Source organism: Engystomops pustulosus, chromosome 8 (assembly GCF_040894005.1).
Source record: "Engystomops pustulosus chromosome 8, aEngPut4.maternal, whole genome shotgun sequence".
Taxonomy (NCBI): domain Eukaryota; kingdom Metazoa; phylum Chordata; class Amphibia; order Anura; family Leptodactylidae; genus Engystomops; species Engystomops pustulosus.
Window position 1 is genome coordinate 30,862,417 of NC_092418.1, and position 15,974 is coordinate 30,878,390.

Consider the following 15,974-nt stretch of genomic DNA (forward strand, 5'->3'; position numbering starts at 1 on the left):
ATTGCACAGTAAGTCAAATCACACAAATTGGTTACTAATTAACATTTCCCATAAATCTTCTTTATGTTGGCATCATTTTTTAAATGTTATAATATTTTATTTGGATATTAGGTGACTTTCTAATGGAACAGCAATTTTTAAAATTTTCAAGAAAATGTAAGATTCAATGATTTTAGAGGTCATTTCATATTGAAAAGGGTTTTACAAGTTATATTTTGTGGAGCTCCCCACAAATCATCCAATTTTTAAAACTGCACCCCTCAAACTGTTCAGAACAGCCTTTGATAAGTTTGTTAACCCGTTCAGTGTCTCATATGAATTGGAACAAGATGGAGGTTCCATTTGGAATTTTCAAATTTTTACAATAAAGTTATTATTTAACCCTAAAATACAGATGTTCATGCAGGATAAAAGGTAAAAACCTCTCAGATTTTGTTTGGGCAATTTCATCTTACTATGGCAATAATCCCCATGTGGATGTAAACTTTATGAGCCCACAACAGGGTAAAGAATAGAAGGAGCGCCGTTGAGCTTTTGGAGGGCAGATTAGGAAAAATTGTTTTTAACACATTTCAAAAGTTCCTGAGGTTTCCAGAAGTGAAACCACCAGAAATGACATAATTTTTAAAACTACACCCCTGAAAGAATTTAGTTATGGTGATGATCAGCGTTTTGACATTTTGTTTTTTTTTTTACAGTTTTTTGTTGAAAAGTAGTGTGAAAAATAAAAGTGTGACATTTTCCACAAATTCATGATTTATAGGACAGATTTCTCCGATGCAGAGCAGGAAAGTGAAGCAAATGGGCTTAATTTTTAGAGTGATGTTTCTCCTGAGTTTAGAAATACCCCCAAAGTGGCATAAATATGTTCACTGGACATACGGCAGGGCCTGGAAGTGAAGCAGCGACCTAAGGCGTCCAAAGACCAATATTTGAATGATTGATTCACCAGTGACCGTGGACCCCCAGAATGATGGAAACCCCCACTTATGACATCATTTTTGAAACTACACCCCTGAAAGTATGATGGGAATTATGGAGGTGGAGGAGATTTGGGGTTCAGAGAATCCAAATTACCGTATTTTTCGGACTATAAGGCGCACAAAAAATCCTTTGATTTTCTCAGAAATGAAAAGTGCACCTTATAGCCAAGTGCACCTTATATATGAACCGTACTTACAGACAACAGCTGCCTTTACCTGCGCACAGGTCTGCCACCTGCTGGTCATTCATCCTTATAATCCGGTGCGCCTTATATATGAACCTAGACGTTTTAGCAGGCATTTATTGATGGTGCGCCTTATAATCCGGTGCGCCTTGTAGTCCAAAAATTTTTTAAGAAAAAGAAGAAACAGGGAAAAAAGAAATGTATAAGTCCAGGGATGTGTGGTAAATGAGGAAGCGGTTTTTATACAAAGACCAGGGTAGGAGGGACATGTGTCGCACTCATATGTCGTGTCTTTGTGTTTGCCATTTTTGAAGCAGACAAAACATCTCTTCTGGGGGTGACTTTTTCTGTGCAGTGGGGGGGATGGAGGACTATCAGGGGGCTGAATTTGACTGCCCCTTACCTCATAGATATGAAATGTGTGAGTGTAACCTGTTTCGGGCTCACACATTTTGTAAATCTTTATGCCATATCTGGCACGTTTGTTAGGCAAATATTGCCCAAACTTTACTCTCCCCTTGAAATGCACCAGGAACTCATCCACCACAATATCTCTTTTTGAGGTGTACAAGGAAGAGAATTTTTGGCTTAGAAATTAAATCAGGGGCCAAATCTTATAAAGTCTGAGAATTGGGAATTGTCAGCAAAATGGAGAAATCTTTGAATTGCCTCAAAGTGATTCCTGGACAATGTTAATTTGTATAAGAGGGTATAATGTAAGAGATCTTTAGACCAATAGTCCCTTACAGATTTTTTTTTATAAGGCCCATATTCAGCACTAGTTGGTTTCTAAAAATTGCTGGGCATATAAATTAGTTTGCTCAACAATCAAGTCCAGCGGGTCATCTGAAAAAAATAACTTGAAATGGCCAATTTCAGATAACCCTGCTGTTTGTACTTGGGCTCCTGGATAAGCAATAAAGTCAAATACTTGGGGGACATAGGAGGCTGTGGGAAGCCAGTTCCTCAGATGAGGAAGAAGAAGTGGAGGACAGAACAAATTCTGAGCCTCCCTGATTCTGTATCTGAGGCTAACGTAGCATCCGCCTCTTCAGCGCTGTATGTTCTTTGTGTCATTTTGTCTAATGCACTTTATTTGCTACTGTAACAATGTGTAATGTACTTTACTTGGGACTGTAACAAGCGTACACACTGACAGCTGGAGTGACACTGACGAACTGTCACTGCTCAAAACTGTCAGCCTGACAATGGATAACGCCGTGGGACTGTCGGTGACACTGACGGATGCTGACTGACGGGGACTGACACTTATTGATTCTAACGCTAACTCTGACTTTTTTACCTTTTTTTAGTTTTTTTGGGCTAACGCTGACTGGTGGTGCACGTGGTGCAGAGGCCCTGATAAATATCCCCCATATAGTACATATACATCTTATACTTAGACATGCAGTATATACAGACTGGACAACCCGGCACTTTCTTAGGCAACAAAACTCTGTTATCCCAATAACATAATATCACCACATAATACTTAAATATGTAAATCAGTAAACACAGAGGCTTGTGTTGGGCGGTGGAAAACCAGTCACAGCATTTATTAACAAAATATTTTCTTTAACAATTTTCAAAACACGTAAATCTTAACACAGTAGGCACTTGTATCGTGATCTCTCCATCCAAAGGAAAAACGGCTCAGGACTGCACTGTACCCATCTGGACTCCCAGATGACAAGTCGTCCAGGCGAACAAAGCAGCATTCTCTCATCTTCAATTTTACTCCGCCAGCTGTGACTTCAGAACTATAAGACACAGATACTCAAAACAGTAAAATGAAACAATAAATTAAGGAGGGAGAAATTGCTTCTGGTGAGTGCAGCAGTCCACAGAGGGAGAGGAGGAGACCTGCTACACAGGAAAAGGGGAGGAGGAAAGTGCACTGCAGCAAACACTCTCCTATTAAAGTGCATGGCCTCAAACTAACCCCTTCCACCACTACCTGCCTCCACCAGTCCAGGTGAACCCTTCATACACAGTCAGGCGTAGACATACTATGTATAGAACATATACACACATATACAGCAAATACACACACATCCAGCATATGCATATACATGTATACACACATCATATTCACACATACAGCGTATTCACACACACCTATAGAAAATAGACACACACTTACAGCACATACAGACATAGGGCATATAAATACACATACATGGATGTAGTCACTGTCAGCCGGTCTTCTTATCCCATGGGGACTGTCACAGATCTGACTCCATGCAGTCCAGTAGCTTGTGACCTCATGGGGAAGTTGTTCCTCCGTCCTGCAGCCCCTTCCATGACATTTCCCATCTGGGCTGATGGCTCCGCTCTGTGCTGTGAGGATGTGTCCTGTTATATACATATTATACTGTACAATGCGCAGCATGTAACATGGGGCAGGGGGAGACGGCCTTCCCAGCATGTGATATGGAGGTGCTGAGGTCTCACACTACTGGCTGAGTAAGTGACACCACCACCTTATTGTCACCACATGGAAAGATGTCTCTCCAGCATCACCTACAGTACTTACCTAATCATCGTCTGCATATGGAAATCTCTCTCTATCCCCAGGAATAATATATCCCATCATGTCTGTATATACTACTAGATGTGACTATGTGTGAGCACAGACAGAGGTTGTATCATTGGAGCTTTGTGCACACTTTATACTTACACTATAACAGACATTATCCCCCGTCCACATCTGACTTTTACCTGATGGTTTATACATCATGGGCCCAGATTTACTGAAGCCCCTGCGCCAGTTTTTTGTCAGACTTTGCACCTTCTTTCATGTGTAAACTTCTTCCACATGTATATAAGAAGTGTTCGCCACTGAAATGGGCGTCCGGGGCTCAGTCGGGCCGTGCGCCACATTTATAATGCAAAGTCCAACAGAAATGTGTCACACGGCCAAAGTTAAAGGTGCATCAAAAAAAATGGTGCACTCTGCCGGAGCAGTGCAGGGGGCACCAGATTCATGTAAAACGGGCGAAAGAAATCCTGAATCTGGCGCCCCCTGCACACTACACAGGACACTGCACATAGTACAGACTGCACTGTTATCTGCCCCAATAATGTGCTATAATGTTTCTATAAGCAGCAATCACTGGCTGATTACCAACCGCTCTATACTTATTCTGTTTTATAGCTTTAAGGTTTTTACTTTATTTTATTTTATTCATATGAAATCAGCTCATCCTGTGCAGCGCATGTTCCAGTATTCTATGTACATAACGACTAGAAAGATCTACAGACCCAGAAGTTACTGGAACCAGTTCTGGAGAACATTATGAGAACGTTTCTTATCCTGCTAAAAGACTAAAACTGCAACAATAACAATAGAGGAATGAGCACCTACCTCCTGTCAGCAAAGGATGACACTCTGCAGCAGACGTCTTCTTATCTCCTCTTTTTCTTTTCTTTTTACGTTCTTTTCTTTCTCAGTCCATGAAACACTGGATGGTTTGGATGGTGTTGTATTTCATTGACTGAAAACTGCCTCAGATACAGATGGAGGATATACTTTATTTCTAGGTGACAGTAAGATGATCTCTATTTTTACATTTTCCATTCTTTTTGGTTATTCTCTTTGTGTTTCTTTTCTTTATTTTTCTCAGTCCATGAAACACTGGATGGTTTGGATGGTGGTTGTATTCCATGGACTGAAAACTGCCCCAGGTACAGTAGGAGGATGATATACTTTATTTTTAGTTGACAGTAAATTATTCTGCAGAAATTACATGATTAAGGCTTCATTCTTTTGACTTTTTTTCTGATTCTCTATTTTTACATTTTCTTTTCTATTTTCTCTCTTTGTTTTTATTTTCGTTATTTTTCTCAGTCCATGAAACACTGGATGGTTTGGATGGTGGTTGTATTCCATGGACTGAAAACTGCCCCAGGTACAGTAGGAGGATGATATACTTTATTTTTAGTTGACAGTAAAATATTCTGCAGAAATTACATGATTAAGGCTTCTTTCTTTTGACTTTTTTTCTGATTCTCTATTTTACATTTTCTTTTCTTTTTGTTTTCTCTCCTTGTTTTTCTTTTCTTTATTTTTCTCAGTCCATGAAACACTGGATGGTTTGGATGGTGGTTGTATTCCATGGACTGAAAACTGCCCCAGGTACAGTAGGAGGATGATATACTTTATTTCTAGTTGACAGTAAATTATTCTGCAAAAATGACATGATTAAAGCTTCTTTCTTTTGACTATTTTTCTGATTCTCTATTTTTACATTTTCTTTTCTTTTCTATTTTCTCTCTTTGTTTTTATTTTCGTTATTTTTCTCAGTCCATGAAACACTGGATGGTTTGGATGGTGGTTGTATTCCATGGACTGAAAACTGCCCCAGGTACAGTAGGAGGATGATATACTTTATTTCTAGTTGACAGTAAATTATTCTGCAAAAATGACATGATTAAAGCTTCTTTCTTTTGACTATTTTTCTGATTCTCTATTTTTACATTTTCTTTTCTTTTCTATTTTCTCTCTTTGTTTTTATTTTCGTTATTTTTCTCAGTCCATGAAACACTGGATGGTTTGGATGGTGGTTGTATTCCATGGACTGAAAACTGCCCCAGGTACAGTAGGAGGATGATATACTTTATTTCTAGTTGACAGTAAATTATTCTGCAGAAATTACATGATTAAGGCTTCTTTCTTTTGACTTTTTTTTCTGATTCTCTATTTTTACATTTTCTTTTCTTTTTGTTTTCTCTCCTTGTTTTTCTTTTCTTTATTTTTCTCAGTCCATGAAACACTGGATGGTTTGGATGGTGGTTGTATTCCATGGACTGAAAACTGCCCCAGGTACAGTAGAAGGATGATATACTTTATTTTTAGTTGACAGTAAATTATTCTGCAGAAATTACATGATTAAGGCTTCTTTCTTTTGACTTTTTTTCTGATTCTCTATTTTTACATTTTCTTTTCTATTTTCTCTCTTTGTTTTTATTTTCTTTATTTTTCTCAGTCCATGAAACACTGGATGGTTTGGATGGTGGTTGTATTCCATGGACTGAAAACTGCCCCAGGTACAGTAGGAGGATGATATACTTTATTTCTAGTTAACAGTAAATTATTCTGCAAAAATGACATGATTAAAGCTTCTTTCTTTTGACTATTTTTCTGATTCTCTATTTTTACATTTTCTTTTCTTTTTGTTTTCTCTCCTTGTTTTTCTTTTCTTTATTTTTCTCAGTCCATGAAACACTGGATGGTTTGGATGGTGGTTGTATTCCATGGACTGAAAACTGCCCCAGGTAAAATAGGAGGATGATATATTTTATTTTTAGTTGACAGTAAAATATTCTGCAGAAATTACATGATTAAGGCTTCTTTCTTTTGACTTTTTTTCTGATTCTCTATTTTACATTTTCTTTTCTTTTTGTTTTCTCTCCTTGTTTTTCTTTTCTTTATTTTTCTCAGTCCATGAAACACTGGATGGTTTGGATGGTGGTTGTATTCCATGGACTGAAAACTGCCCCAGGTACAGTAGGAGGATGATATACTTTATTTCTAGTTGACAGTAAATTATTCTGCAAAAATGACATGATTAAAGCTTCTTTCTTTTGACTATTTTTCTGATTCTCTATTTTTACATTTTCTTTTCTTTTTGTTTTCTTTCTTTGTTTTTATTTTCGTTATTTTTCTCAGTCCATGAAACACTGGATGGTTTGGATGGTGGTTGTATTCCATGGACTGAAAACTGCCCCAGGTACAGTAGGAGGATGATATACTTTATTTCTAGTTGACAGTAAATTATTCTGCAGAAATTACATGATTAAGGCTTCTTTCTTTTGACTTTCTTTTTATGAGTCTCTATTTTTACATTTTTCTTTCTTTTTATCTTCTCTTTTTGTTTTTCTTTTCGTTATTTTTCTCAGTCCATGAAACACTGGATGGTTTGGATGGTGGTTGTATTCCATGGACTGAAAACTGCCCCAGGTACAGTAGGAGGATGATATGCTTTTTTCTAGTTGACAGTAAAATATTCTGCAGAAATTACATAATTAAGGCTTCTTACTTTTGATTTTCTTTTTCTGATTCTCTATTTTTACATTTTCTTTTCTATTTTCTCTCTTTGTTTTTCTTTTCATTATTTTTCTCAGTCCATGAAACACTGGATGGTTTGGATGGTGGTTGTATTCCATGGATCTTTAGCTGTTTTAGTGTAGTTGCTTTGTAGCAGCTACAAGTTGAGGTTGACATACTCTGTTGCAGGCTCAGATGGTTGAGATGTTTTGTAGCTGAGAGTAAGACACTAAACAGTAAGTGTAGGAGGAAGAGCTTTTTTTCTTTTCTTTTATTTCTATTTTTTCTTTTGTCTTTTTTCTGTCATTTTATTATTTTCTATGTTTCTTTCTTTCCTTCTACCTTATTTTTCTTGTCTCTGTTTCCTCCTTCCTATCCTCCTTCCTTTCATTCCTCCTCACTTTCTTTCTTTCTTCCTTCCATTCCTCCTTCCTTTCCTCCTTCCTTTCCTCCTTTCTTTTCTCCTTTCTTTCCACCTTCATTTCCTTCTTCTTTTCTTCCTTCCTTTCCTCCTTCTTTTCTTCCTTCCTTCCTTTTCTCCTTCCTTTCTTACTTTCTTTTCTCCTTTCTTTTCTCCTTCCTTTCCTCCTTTCTTTTCTCCTTCCTTTCTTACTTCATTTCCTCCTTCCTTTCTTCCTTCCTTTCTTCCTTCCTTTCCTCCTTCCTTTCCTCCTTCCTTTTCTCCTTCCTTTTCTCCTTCCTTTTCTCCTTTCTTTTCTCCTTTCTTTCCTCCTTCATTTCCTCCTTCTTTTCTTCCTGCCTTTCCTCCTTCCTTTTCTCCTTCCTTTCTTACTTCATTTCCACTTTACTTTCCTCCTTTGTTTCTTTCTGTTTCCCCATGTGTGAGCATGGCCAAAAAGAACAAATGACATAAATAGTAGGACCTATATCAACCTTTCCTCTGTATAATGTCTACCTCTTGTAACACATCCTTCTGTTGAGCTGTTTGATGTCAGGCTATGGCTACTCATGTTCAAATATTCTATGACATCAATTGTGTCACCATGAAAAAATTGCAGCCATTAATAATCACTGGCTGACTAAGGCCGGGCTGTGCTCTAATACATCCTGGGTGTTACAGGATATAGCGGGAGGATGTGTTACACTACTGTATTGGCACTAGTAGGGTCCATAACTATTTGGAAGAATAAAAATGTACATTGCAAATCAGTGTTCAGTCAATCCTACAGCAAAATGAATCTATCAATATAATTGGTACAATAAGTTCAGGGCCTTGCACTTAAATATTCCTAATTTGCACAGTATGAGCCAATTCAATATGGATAAAATAACAACAATTGGCTGAATATAAAAATTTTGCATCACATCATAAAGGCCACATCGCACCGGATAATCTGGCGATTCACAAGTTTTTGTGATTATTCCAGGGCTTGTAGCCAGATAAAGCCCATATATATATTCCCCATTATGTTTTATAAGACATTGGGTGAAAGTCAGATTTGTACATTGGATACAGTCAGTTATCATCTACCTATAAAGCCTGTATGATAGTAACAATGATTTCCCCTGTGGCTGTGATCACTAATAGTCGCATCTAGTAGTATATAAACACTATATATGTAATGGGGAAGGTTTAGACCTGTGACTGTAGGGGCTATTCTATCACCAAGGTCCTGTGCTCTGGTGTAAATGATGGGCGGTGGATCTGGAAGGAAGGGGCCTATTGTCTTATCACCCTGGATAAGGGGCCAATGCTTCCAGATGATTCATTCCATCTTGTTATGTTTATTCTTAAATTGTAGTAAAATTTTTGTTTCTCTTAGAGTTTTACATTTCCCATCTGTTCTATAGAAGAAGGATGAGCTCTCCGATCACCACGTCTAAACCTTTACCATTCACAATGTGACTTTCTCTGAAGGAGCAGCTGTAACTGCACATCCTAAGGCTACATTCACACTAATGTATGGGGGACGTATATACGGCCGACGTATATACGGCCGATATACGTCCCCCATACACTTCTATGGGCGCACGGCACCCTACGGGAGCGGTACAGTGCCGCACACGTGCGGCACCGTACCGTTCCGTACCCGGGAAAAAGATAGGACCTGTCCTATCTTTTCCCGTAATACGGGGCCGTGCGCCATAGGTTGCTATGGAGAGGGGCGGGGGTGAGCTGCGCTCACCTCCTCCTCCTCTCCCCGTACACTGCCGTTGCCCGCTATGGTACGGTACGGGCGGGCAACGGCAGTGTGAATATAGCCTTATAGGAAGAGAGAAAATCCACTGGAAATGAACTTAAAACAGATGAATTCCTTACCTGTTCCTCCCAGGGGTCGTCTGCTTTGTAGAATGTACCTGCAAAATGTAAACCATGGGGCGCACCAGGAGATGCCTCAGACATCACATTAATGACCATATTGTGATCATTAGGGAAGGTTTTAAGAAACACTTTCTCACTTCACTATAAAAAGTCCATAACTGCAGTCCCAAATCTCTCAGGATCCATGTTATATCAATTAGTGATAACATAATGGGGGGGGGGACAATTATATATCCAAGATGTCTATGGGGGAATCTCACATTATTTTATTGATTCGCTGTCACAAAAGGGTCTTGACACTGATTTAGGGACCTTTGGTTTTCTTTAAAGAAGACCTCTCGCCCTTACAAAATGCACTAGGATCTGCCTAACAAAATCAGCAGCTTCTAGCACTTCCCCTTTTTGAAAACCCTCCAATAAATCTAGAAGACACTGCAGCGCCGTATCCTCAAAAAACCAAACCAAACCCACAGCGGTCCGGCATATTCATGAGGGGGCGGTCCAAGGCGCTGCCTTTTCCCCGGACTGCTCCTCCCACGCCATAGGCTGATGGTGACTGCCGGGCTGATGGTGACTTCACGGACCACCTTATAAATCTTCCGGACCACTGTAAACTCAGTCCGGCATTTTGAGGGTGCGGTGCTACAGTGTCTGGTAACTCTATTGGCGGGTTTCCGTAAAGCTAGCAGTTTATCACTGCTAATAATGGGGTAGCGCTAGCAGCTCCTTACTTTAGGAAGCTGCTCCTAGTGCGATTTTTAAGAGTGACAGGTCCTCTTTTCTTATTATTTGCAATATCCCATAATTATTACATGAATCTTTATGTTACTTTATCATTATTTTTCCCAGTGTTTGTTGATCCCTGTAATTTGTACCATAATATTTGTATCATATTGTATTTTATTATTCTTTACACAAATGTTATCATTCAGAAAAATCTTTAGTATATTCTGATACACGGAACTACTTATAATTTCTTACTAACATTTATTAATACTGATCTAATATTGTATGTCAGAATAAATGTCATTATTGTTTGTCAATATTCTATAATATTTCTAGGATAACCCAATAGAACAGATTACTGCCGAAAATGTGTCTATTTTATTATTGTAATCCTGCTACCATCTGGATTGGCCGATCCTGAGCTCTGCCTAATCAGAGTTCTTGCTGCTGTTATTGAAAAGTCTACAACAAGGATTAGGGTCATAGGAAGCCATTAATCACAAGAGCGGCTAATTTGGAGACTGTCTGCCCAACACCATACACCACTTTGCCCTTAAAGGGGCACCCACCAAGTGTGGGTGAATCATTGCCTAAAGGTTCAGGTCCAGCTGCGGCTCCCCTGGTTTCTAATCCAACTGTTCAGAAGTTCCCTGCTCTGCCATATTCAGGAGGACCTGTATATATATATATATATATATATATATATATATATATATATATATATTAATGGGGTTCTCTCTATATATGTTTTTCTTGGGGGTTGCACAAATGTATTACTGGGTGGTTGTATATACAGTATATGAATTACTGGGGGCTGAATACATATGTATTAATTTTTGCTGTATAATATATATGTATGTATATATATATATATATATATATATATATATATATATATATATATATATAGCCCCCAGTAATATATATATATATATATATACCCCCCTGTAATATATATTTATTACAGGGAGCTTTATATATAATACTGGATATTACTGGGGGCTGTATATATAATACTGGTGGCTGTATATATATTACTGGGGGCTGTATATGTATTACTGGGGGCTGTATATGTATTACTGGGGGGTGTATATATTTATTACAAGTAACATTTACTTTTTTGAAAACAATCATGTGTGCACCAGAGCCCTCCACCACCCTTATTCCTTTACTTCCCAATATATCAGCTCTAGGACCCTGCACATTTTCTTGGTTTGAGGATGCAAGTGCAAGGATCTTTATGCTGTATATGTTTTAATCTGGAAATTGTGTGTTAATAATTTATAAATGTGCATGTATATGGATATGTATGTATACGTGTATATAATGTGTTAGTAATCCACAATTTAGTGTTCAAAAAAAGTAGCATCAAAAAGGCTCCAGTTTGGGGCTGCCACATTACATGAACCTGGGTATATAAAGTAGGCGGCTTTTTCCTCACAAAGTTTTGACTTTATTGAAGTCTTAGGATCTAAACTCGATAAGATTCTATCGAGTATAAGCCGACTCGAGTATAAGCCGAGGGTGGGAAATGCATTGGTCACACCCCCCCCCTGTATATATCCAGCAGCCCCCCAGTATATAGCCAGCCCCCAGTAGTATATAGCTTGCCAGCCCCTGCCCCCAGTATATACCCTGCCAGACCCAGACCCAGTACATAGCCAGCCCCTGCCCCAGTATATACCCTGCCAGCCCCTGACCCAGTACATAGCCAGCCCCTGCCCCAGTATATAGCCTGCCAGCCCCTGTTCTCCAGTATACAGCCTGCCAGCCCCTGTGCCCCAGTATACAGCCTGTCAGCCCCTGTGCCCCAGTATATAGCCTGCCAGCCCCTGTGCCCCGGGTCGTTTTTTTTTTTACTCGAGTATGAGTTTGTGCTTACACTCGAGTATATACGGTAATATAATATTTATATATATGTATGTAGTTTGACACAGAATCTGAAATTTAAAAAGACTACTCAGTTTTAAAATTCCCCACTGCAGCACTTATCTCTACTAAGGGTGATGCCACACATGGCGTTTTGAGCCCGTTTTTGGTCCATTTTTAAGCAGTCTGTTAAAAAATGCATCAGTTTTCTAAAAACGCATGCGTTTTTTGAAAACGCATCAGTTTTTGACCAGTTTTAATTAAGAAGATTTGTAAAACCTGTCAAAAACGGTTGCGTTTTCGAAAAACACATGCGTTTTTTAACGCATGCGTTTAACAGACGGACCCAAAACGGGTTCAAAACTAAGGGTGCAGCCACACATTCAGTTTTTCAGACGCAGTTTTTGAAGCCAAAAGCAGGTATGGATGATAATGATTGAGGACTTAACATTGAGGGTGCGGTCACATGCCGCGTTTAACGCATGCGTTTAAAAACACATTGCAACAGCTGAAGAGAGATTTGCCTAATTAAACAGCTGTTAGTGCAAGTGTTAACATCGCGTTAATGCATGTGTTTGTTAACATACCGTTAACATACGCATTAACATAAGTGTTAACGTTGGTGTTTTGTACACGCGCGTGTTAAGATCTGTTTAATTAGGCAAATCTCTCATTAGCTGTTACAATGCGGTTTTAAACGCATTAGTTAAACGGGGCATGTGACTGCGCCCTGAGAGCTGCTACTCCTCCTCTATTTTCACTCCACTCCAGGTTTTGGCATCAAAAACTGCATCTGAAAAACTGAACTTGTGCACTCACCCCACCCTCAGGTGTATTCACACATAGCGCTAAAGTTGCATTTACAAACGCAATGCTAGGGCCCAGGTGCAGGTCTCCGCCAGATTGCATAAGCGTTTTCAGTAGTTACCAATCACATGCGTTTCCACCCAAATGCATATGCGATGGGGCTATGGCACGCCCCTGTGAGCATTGATTCAGCTTCTAAACCAAAGCAAAGCAGTGTGTGTGACCACATCCTTAGGGTGCTGTCACTATGTACGTTCTTGGCCATGCGTTTTTGAATGTGTACCATGCGTTTGGCTGGTTTGACCCTGTTTTATCTTAATTTCTAGGCAGCTGTGAAACGGATTGAAACCAGCCAAGCGTGGTAAACATACAAAAACGCATGCGCTTTCAGTCCGTCAAAAAACAGTCCAAAATATTTTATCTGTGTGTATGGGTGCAGCGCACTTTATATACATGTGGATAATTATAGGTTAATGTGTAAGGTGGCCACTGACTGTATATAGATCTATGAGTAAGGGTATATTCACACTAACGTGTGCTCGCCCGGCCGTAGTGCGCTGCTCACCCCTCCCCTCTCCATAGGAAGCAGCGCCGCCAGCCAATCTTACAGCCGGAGATAGAGCTTCTTCTATCATATCTGGAGTGTTTGCAGAGTACAGTGACTATACGTTGTACTCCCCGTTTTAAGCCCTTTTCCCCTTTATCTTTTTTCATCTTTAATTGTGGTAATATGCTAATTTACCAAAGAGGCTACTGGGGCGTGGAGTAGCCGGAGCTGAGTCTACATGGTGCAGCTACGAGAAGCAGCAGTCCCTCGTCTGCGAATCCGGTGTACTGCGCATGTGCAAATTGGCAAATTAGCATATTACCACAATTAAAGATTAAAAAAAGGTAAAGGGGACTAAAGGATTAGCCCTTAAAGGGGCTCTCCTTACATACATTAGAGGCACCTACCACCGGATTTACCTTAATAGGTAGATCCATGGTGGTAGGTTTCCTTTAAGGGGGTTCTGACTGTCTACATGTATATACACTGTCTTTATATACATAAGTACAATGAGGCCCCTGATTGTATATAGGTATATATATACCTGTATATAAGTATTTAAAACCGGTCCCTCTGCTCATATGTTCACAAAATTGAAATATAAAAATGTCTGTAACTTTACGCTTACGATCTTCGCTCTTCTATGAACCAGCGCTCTTCCTGTGTGGTAAAGCAGGAAGACTTCATCCAGGAATAGGTTCACATTCACACCTCCGGATACTGGCGCTTTTCTTCCCTCCAGCGATCACACGGACATGTATCAGTGTCCTCACTATAGGAGATAATACACACATAGCGCAGCCTGTACGGGGGAAAGCTTCTTTACTAGTCGTATAATCACATCTGGTACAAAGAACAGAACTTTTATATCCCCATCAGTGTGACAGCCAGTCATCCACGCCCGGCCCTGGGTTACCCCAATATGGCTTCTCCTGGGGGCTGCGCTATTATCAGAATAACATTACATTGGGGAAAACATTATTTATAATAAATCATTGGGATTGTCCTTCATACACTGCACTATGTACATATGGAGGCGATGGGTTTAATATTTGTAATTTTTGTGGTTGGTGGGGGGGGGTTGTTTATGTTAAGATTGAATAATTAATTTAGGGGGGGTTGTAAATATATTAATGACATTGGGGGATCATAACTTGGGACAATAAGTCATGAAATCAGCAAAGATAAAATAATGTAAAACCAACTAGGGAGATTTAAAAAAAAAAAAAAGAGTTTTAGCCGCACTTTTCTATTCCTAAATATCTGAGCACCTCGAGAGGGGTAAATGTAGAGCGGATAGTCTCACCCTGCATCAGCCTCCTCCTCCTGTATTAGACATTACTACAACTAAGGCGTTTTGTTACCTTACACTGACTTGTAGATAATGTTAGTAAACCTCCCCATCACCTACAACCTAGAGAGATATTTCTGCCTGATAATTGTAATAAATTCCCAGATAATCACAGCACAAACACATAGTATACATGCGGTTTCCCCCAGCGATGTGTGAACAAGGCCAAAAAGAGCAGATCCCATGCGCAGCAGGACTTCCATGGAGCCGTCTCCTCCCAGATGTCTCCTCTAGTAACACATTCTGCTTCTGTTCAGCTGTTGTGATGTCACAGCTCCGGCTCCTCGTGTCCCAATATTCCATCACGTGACTTATGTAGCCCTGGTATAAGTGCAGCCCACAATCATTATTACTATTATATATCCCAAGTTTTACATTAAAATTAAGCCTCTAATTTTGTCATTTCTTCTGTCACTCATATAACCGCTGTCTAAGATTCATTTCCCTCATAACTTGATGTTTAATAAATAAAAAATCCCAAATTTCGGCCTAAATAGAATTACACTGTTATGCTGATAATTTGGTTACATCTTGGTATTAGGTGGATGAATAAATCTCACTACTAGATGGTGATTTGGAGCTTTCTACATTTATATGGGAAATTCAATAATACAACAGTTTGCAGTAAGACTATAAGGTTCTTCTAGAGCAGGGGAGGGCAATCCATCTTCAATTTGGATTGGTTTTAGTGACCTGGACTGATATACATAACTCAGTTCTACCCAATACCTACCCTGTTTCCTTGAAAATAAGACCTAGAGCAATTTTTTTCACACTTATTAATATAAGGCCTCCCCTGAAAATAAGACCTAGCGGCAGCCAATACTACGGCTCAGCACACGCCATACATTAGCATTAGTAGATCATTTAGATACTGCAAGCAGAATGGCAGCTTCACGGACGAGGGTGTGCAGCTTCTCGTAGCTGCGTTCTGAAGATATCTGGGTAGGAGGATCAAAGAGGCTACTGGGGCGTGGAGTAGCAGCGCAGTGTAGCCTCAGCTCCGGATACTCCACACCCCAGTAGCCTATTTGGCAAATAAGCATATTACCACAATTAAAGGTTAAAAAAGATAAAAGTGCTCTCCTTACATACATTAGAGGCACCTACCTTAATAGGTAGATCCATGGTGGTAGGTTTCCTTTAAGGGGGCTCTGACTGTCTACATGTATA

The 15,974-nt window shown here is 39.5% G+C and overlaps 1 protein-coding gene and 1 long non-coding RNA gene across 3 annotated transcripts in view; one reads left to right on the forward strand and one right to left on the reverse strand.

The window, feature by feature from the left end:
• Positions 1-15,974, forward strand: part of LOC140075052 (acyl-coenzyme A synthetase ACSM3, mitochondrial-like) — a 71,683-nt gene that overhangs the window by 44,925 nt on the left and 10,784 nt on the right. The window lies entirely within an intron of this gene.
• Positions 4,536-15,974, reverse strand: part of LOC140075053 (uncharacterized) — a 74,397-nt gene continuing 62,958 nt past the window's right edge. For both annotated transcript variants that reach the window (XR_011849331.1, XR_011849332.1), the window contains one exon: positions 4,536-8,045. This is a non-coding gene — a long non-coding RNA (uncharacterized lncRNA). The remainder of the gene's footprint in view (positions 8,046-15,974) is intronic.